Here is a 7561-nt window from a genome sequence, read left to right on the forward strand (position 1 = left end):
GTTAAAATACACCAAAATCAACATAAGAGACTTTGGTCAGAAGTGTATTTTTTTATTCACTCTACTTTCTCAACTTGCTGAGTAAGCAGGCCAGAAATTTGGATGTAAATCATACATACTGTTCTAAAATGGGGACCTAAGTGCGTAAGGGAGGATCTAGGTACCTAGCTTTAATATTCAAGACTGAAAATGTGGTGTAGAAAGCTCTCATTGTCTCATGGCTGTCCCAGGAGATGCAGGGGGATGTCAAGGGGCAGTTTATACCAGATGTCTGCCACGATTCTGCTGCAGCCACAGACAGTGACTGATAGTCTGTCTCACTTTGGAAAACTCTTAGTTGTAATGTTGAACTCTATCTTTGCCCCCAGAAACCCAGATGTACCAAAATATATGCTACCATGGCTTGCACAGAGTCTGCCAGTATGCTCTTAACCAAGAAAGCTCTTTAAAAAGAAAAAAAAAGGACAACTGACCCTTTACACACAGGTTATGATTAATTTGTGATTCTTGAAATGCCATTATGATGGGAAGATGAGAGGACACAGCAGAATAGCCAAGGGGACCATTTGCAGCCTCTTTGTCTTTCTGCTGTGTTTTAGGAGGACTGACATTTTCTGAAGCGCATACTGCAGTCACTGTCAAGGCCAATCCCATCAGCTGCTCCCTCAGCAAAGCACTCCTCACTCCTACAGCTCCTTCATGCTATTACCACATACCAGTATATCGCAAATAATTTTTTCAGGCAAGCTGCCATATCAAATTCTTTCTCTTGTGGGTGGTCCTTGAGAACAGTAGGGCCCTGTCTGTATTACCAGTCTTGATAACAGACTGTTTACAACATTAGGATTCAATGGTTTAGGTTTTTTTCACCCTGCTGTAAATTGCTTGTCTAGACAGATTTGGAGCGCCAATCTTTGTGAAAGTAAGGCTTTGACTCAGCTACTGATGTAATCCACTGATTGAGTACATCATGTTGTTAAAAGCAATCTTGCACTGCATAATTCCCGCTTTCCTTAATCTAGCAGTTTTGCAAACTGACTAAATAAATTTTTTTCTTTACTGATTGTCTCCTTTACCTGAACATGGGACTAGTTTAATAACTGAAATCTGTGTAAGTCAAAGATTTGCTGGAACCTCTTTAGTCAACAAGCAGTGATTTTGGGGAAAAGAAAAAAAAAAAAAAAGTCAAAATTAAAAAAAAGCCCTCCACAACTATATACTGGCCTTAGCATTCAAAACCATTAGTGAATGCTTTCACTGTGATGCTTAAAGGAGCCTGAAGTTCCACAAGATCTGATTTTCTGCAAACTGGGGCCCTTATTGAACCCCAGCTTCAAGGGAACCCAAGCTGCTAACACTTTGGCATCACACCTGGGTGACCACACTCATGCATACATGCAGGTGCTAAGCAGGGGAATGTAATCAGCACAAGCATATGAAAGAAAGAAAATTATGTTCTTAAAATGTGTTGCTTTGTGTGCTATGCTTTATTTTCAGACCCTGTTTGCTTCTTTCCATAGGTCCAGTGCTCTTCTTTCTAGCTTCCTTCTGCTCACTGATCACTCAGAAAAATAGCAGAGGTTTAGTTCCCTGTAGTAAAATCCCCAAATAAGCCCCTTTTGGGAACAGCTGTGGATACAACACGCTCCTGAAGGGCTTGCTATCCCATGCCCTTCACTTAATGTTTTTGCACTGCCGTCAGTTGGGTGATTGTCTCAGGTCCCCAAACAAAATGGCAGTTCCTCAACCTCCCTGGCATCTGGCCTGTGAGGAAGGTAGCAAGGGCCAAGAGTCTTGTGCCACAAAGGCGCCAGAGCTGAGGGGAACTGGAACTGATGGTGGCCTTCCCTGCTGCCTGCCCGCATAGCAAGAGGGTGTGCAGGCAGGTTTTGGGGTTTTTTGCACTGCATGGCCCTGGTTGGGGCCAAAATTGGCATGCAGTGGGTAGATGGTTGCTGAGGGGGCCCCAAGAAGCACAAGCCTCACTGGATGGAGCTCTTCTTCCAGCTGAAGGCACCATGAAATCTTGAGGTGTCCTGTTGCTTGGGACTGGTGCTGTCCAATATGTCCAATCAATGACTTAGACAGAGGGATTGAGTGCACCCTCAGCAAATTTGCAGATGACACCAAGCTGATTGCTGCAGTTGACATGCTTGAGGGAAGGGATGCCATCCAGAGGGACCTTAATAGGCTTGAGGGGTGGGCCAATGTGAACCTCATGAAGTTCAACAAGGCCAAGTGCAAGGTCCTCCACCTGGGTCAGGGCAATCTCCAATATCAATACAGATTGGGGGATGAAGGGATTGAGAGCAGCCCCACAGGGAAGGATCTGGGGATACTAGTAAATAAAAAAATTACCTATGAGCCAGCAATGTGTGCTTGCAGCCTAGAAAGCCAACCATACCCCGGGCTTCATAAAAAGAAGCATGGCCAGCAGGTTGAGGGAGGGGATTGTCCCCCTCTACTCCGCTCTCATGTGACCCCACCTGCAGTACTGCATCCAGATCTGGTGTCCCCAGTACAAGAAAGACATCGACCTGTTAGAGCAGGTCCAGAGGAGGGCCACGAAAATGATCAGAGAGCTGGAGTGCCTCTCCTATGAAGACAGGCTGAGATAGTTGGGGTTGTTCAGCCTGGAGAAGAGAAGGTTCCGGGGAGACCTTATAGCCATATTTCAATACATAAAGGGGGGTTATAAGAAAGATGGAAAGAGAATTTTTACCAATATCTGTAGTGATAGGACAAGGGGCAATGGTTTTAAACTGAAAGAGAGTAGATTTAGATTAGATACAAGGAAGACATTCTTTACTGTGAGGGTGGTGAGGTACTGGAACAGGTTGCCCAAAGAAGTTGTGGATGCCCCATCCCTGGAATTGTTCAAAGCCAGGTTGGATGGGGCTTTGAGCAAACTGATCTAGTGAAAGATGTCCCTGCCCACAGCAGAGGGGTTGGACTAGATGATCTTTGAAGGTCCTTTCCAACCCAAACCATTCTGTGATTCTATGACCCTGGGGAATGGAGGCGTCACCCTGCATTTAGGGCCTGGATGGGTAGTTTTTCCTCAGACTCCCAGCTAGAGTCAGGGTAGAAGCACACAAGCACAGCAGGGTTTGGCTCTAGGTGGTTAGCCATTATTTTGGTTAATTAATTCGATGATATTCGACTTTCCCAACCCTGGGGCTCCCTGGCGGACAAGGCGTGCGGTTGGGGCTGAGGAGAGGTGGACAGTGTTTGTCCAGAGGTGATCCTCCTTCCCCTCGGCAGCTTAGGGCAGATGCTTTGCCTTTTTGCAGTTCTCCTTCCCACTCTGTAAAACAGGGGTAACGCTGAGTCTTCCCACAGAGTCCGTGGAGGGTCATTGCTCCAGTGTGCAGGCATTTTTATTGTTATTAGCAATGTTTTATCACAAAGCAGGAAATCCTCTGTGATGAGTGCTGGGGGGAAGCAGAAGGTCCCACATGCTGGTCTGCTCCTCTACCTTCTCACCAGGCAGGGAGTGCTGGGAAAAACTCTGCCATTTTCCCCCTCTGTTTCTGTTTCCCCATCAACCAGGTCCAAGTTTAGCAGCACGAGCAGATGATACAGCTTTTGAGCTGTTTGTTCGGCACTCTGAGGAGACATGTGGCCTACAAAACAAAAGGGAAGGCATAACTGCTTCTCCTCCAGGCTTACACACCGATGGCTGATCTACCCACTGACTTCTCTGAAAGGCCAAAGTAGGAGAAAGCTCTCTCTGCAGCCTTGTGTAAATGCCCTGTCAGGGAGAGCACCCTGAAGATTGCAAGTCAGCAAGATCCCAGCCTAATACTGTGCAAATAATGAGTGAAAAGGACTAAACATGGCTACTTTCACAGAGTGACTACGCAAGAGCAGTGAGTAACAAGATCCTCCTGTTCCTTAAGAGAAACAAATCTGTGCTGAGCTGATTGCTCAACTTCAGTAACAGCCTCCAAGGCTCACGAGGCATGCACAACTGTAAACAAAAATGAGACAAGAAATACAGAAATGTCACTTGTCATAGATTACAGGACTTATAAACCTTGGAAACCAAGTCCCCATTGCTCACTAACCTCTGCCTGTGCCAATGCTACTTCTATGTTACCGGGGTCCCTGTATGTCAGATAAGCAGGTATTTGTCTCCAGCGGCATACATACAGACCTTTTGTTATTGTGTGGAGGGTGAAAGGTGTTCTCTAACCTGAGTTATAGAACTCATGTGAAAATCAGAGAACGAGGGAATGTGTAGCTGTATTATGTGGTATTATGACAAGCTGCAGGCAAAGGAGTCCTCAGGGTTTGCTGCTGCTGCCGCTGAATCCCCTAAGTGGCCCCCACTGACTTGAGCAGAGCAGGAGCAGTCACTGCTCTGTAGGAGTTGCTTCACCCTGCTGGGACTACTCACATGTCTAACCCAAACATGCAAGGAGCTGCCTGTGGGCAAGGCCTCAGTATGTGTCTGGAGTGGAGAAGCAAGGGAAGGAGACGTGCACTGCATTTCATGCTGTATCTGAGAACGTACTGCTTGAAAATATGCATCCATGGAGAAATGAGCACTTACATCAATGGCAAACACAAACTCTGCATTCCACACTCAGGCCTCCTAGTGAATGTTCATTTCCCCCAGGGACTTCAGCTTTTGGCCCACATGTAGTATTTATCATATATTATTTTCCATACTTATTTGCTGTGCAGCTGTACAAATATCACACTTTTAGAATATAGTTTAATCACTTGAAAACATAGTCTTTATGAAGTGACGAACAAACCGTTCCTATTTCTTGCTTTTCAAACCAACAACACTGAAATGTCCAGCACAGATGTCTCATTTTCACTTCCAGATGTTTTCTATATTGGGTGGCAATATTCAGTAGTGGTTTTATTTGAAGAATTATTTTATTTTAAGGCATGAAATACAAGAGGCCATAGAGAAATATCGAAGCCATTTAATTAAAAAAGCTATGAGATGTGATGGGCATATAGTACAACAGGAGTTTTAAAAAATTTTCTACAGTCATAGAAAGAAATGGCTTCCTGTTCCAAAGAACAGAATGTCATCATTTGATGATGAGACAAAACCTAAGAGAAAATAATTAGAAAACATTTTGAAAATACTGATTTCATAAGTAAGTGATACTTTTGCTCCTGAACCACAGAACTGATTTTTAAAAAACTTTATCCACTGCTTTTATTTCTACTGATGATTAAGAATCAAAGAAATAATTATTTGATCAACAAAAAGAAATGTCTCCCTCACTCCTTCCTTAAAAACCAGCAAACCTATCTTGAAATGTACACTTCCACATGCACTAAGTAGATGTTAAAACTTCCGCTTGCAGACCATTAAAACTTGTAGGCAAAACTTCTTCTGGGGGCCGGAGGTGATATTTATTAAGCTTTATCTCCTGTAAATGTAACTGCAGCTGTTTTGTCTCAGGGTAGTTCTAGAGAAAGGTTCCAAACAGGGATGACCTCCCAAGTGCACATGGCTGCTGCAACATTGCAGTGCTCCCACATCTCAACCCTTTTTCTACTGTCCTTCAAGTGTATACATAAAATAGTTGTTTGTGGGTTGGTTTGGGTTTTTTTGGGGGGTGGCACAGAAAAAACATTGAAAATGTGACCAAAGCAGGAATATAAAATACTTGCAGTATAGCAAAATTTCATCATCTTAGCTGTGAGCCAAGCCTTTTTTAATGCTGGGTTTAGCAATACTGATCTCTAAGTGACCTACTTTTCCATTCCCAATTCTGACATGAAAGAATGTAAGTGTAGCAGCAGCTTCATTGAATTCAATGGAAGGACCTGGTAACCCATGTGAATAAGGTGATTTTTTATGACTGTTTGCAGACATGGATCAAATCTCATTTTACTGGGGGAAAGATGCATATCATTTTACGTATCATGATTTTCATTATTTCAGTTCAGAGACCTCAGCGCAATCCTTAGTTGTTCTTTTTGAGAATTACAGCAACAAGTATAGGAGGCAAGTGCAGAAAGTTGGGACCCTATGGTGCTATATTATAAGTCTATGACGTAGTGTTGCCTGTATATGTCACTAGCTTGAATGCAGCAGATGGGATTTTCTGGAGCCAGTAGGATACATTTTGTCATTCCTCTCCATCCTGTGTGGCAAAGATTACAGGGACTCTTCCTCACCTTTGGCCAAAACCCACCAACGTATACTTACTTTTACTAATAAGGTCTTTGCTATCTTAATGCAGCTTTAAAAAAAAAAAACCTTTTTGGAATGAATAAGTAAAATAAACCTGCAAAATGAGAAGATACATTAAAATTCCTGATTTTTAACAAACGGAAGTACATCTGAATAAATAGACTAGACTAGACTAGACTAGAGTAGAAAAGAATAGTTCAGTTGGAAGGGACCTACAATGATCATCCAGTCCAACTGACTGACCACTTCAGGACTGACCAAAAGTTAAAGCAAATTATTAAGGGCATTGTCCAAATGCCTCTTTTTAAGGCACTGGCAGGCATGGGACATCCACCACCTCTCTAGGGAGCCTGTTCCAGTGTTCAACCACCCTCTTAGTAAAGAAATGGCTCCTAATACCTAGTCTGAACCTCCCCTAACACAGCTTTGAACCATTCCCACATGTCCTGTTGTTAGATCCCAGCGAGAAGAGGTCAATGCCTCCCTCTCCACTTCCCCTCCTCAGGAAGCTGTAGAGAGCCATGAGGTCGCCCCTCAGCCTTCTTCTCTCCAAACTAGACAAACCCAGAGTCCTCAGCCACTCCTCACAGGACATGCCTTCCAGCCCTTCCACCAGCTTTATTGCCCTCCTCTGGTCACATTCAAGGACCTTCACATTCTTCTTAAATTATGGAGCCCAGAACTGCACACAGTACTCAAGGTGAGGCAGCACCAACGCTGAATACAGTGGCATAATCACCTCTTTTTACCAGCTGGTGATGCTGTGTTTGATGCAGCCCAGGATGCGGTTTGCCCTCCTGGCTGCCAGGGCACACTGCTGACACATACTGAGCCTGCTGTCCACCAGCACCCCCAGATCCCTTTCTGCAGGGCTGCTCTCCAGCCACTCCAACCCAATTTATACTTGTGTCTGGCGTTACTCCATCCCAGGTGCAGAATCTGGCATTTTTTCTTCTTAAATTTCATGACATTGATAATTGCCAATGCTCCAATCTATCTAGATCCCTCTGCAAGGCCTCTTGTCCCTCAAGAGAGTCAACAGCACCTCCCAGTTTGGCATCTTCAGCAAGCTTGCTAACGGTGCATTCAACTCCTGCATCCAGATCGTTGATAAACATGTTGAGCAGAACTGGCCCTAGAATTGAGCCCTGAGGCACACCGCTAGTGACTGGTCACCAGCCAGATATAGCCCCATTCATGACAACCCCTGGAGCCCTGTCATTCAGCCAGTTCTTCACCCACCGCACCATATACCTGCTCATCTCACAGTTGGACAACTTGTCCAGAAGGATGCTGTGAGGGAACGTATCAAAAGCCTTACTAAAATCAAGAAAAACTACATCCACTGCTTTCCCTTCATCCACTAGGCAAATGACCTTATCATAGAAG

The sequence above is a fragment of the Gavia stellata genome, chromosome Z, assembly GCF_030936135.1.
Source record: "Gavia stellata isolate bGavSte3 chromosome Z, bGavSte3.hap2, whole genome shotgun sequence".
Lineage (NCBI taxonomy): Eukaryota > Metazoa > Chordata > Aves > Gaviiformes > Gaviidae > Gavia > Gavia stellata.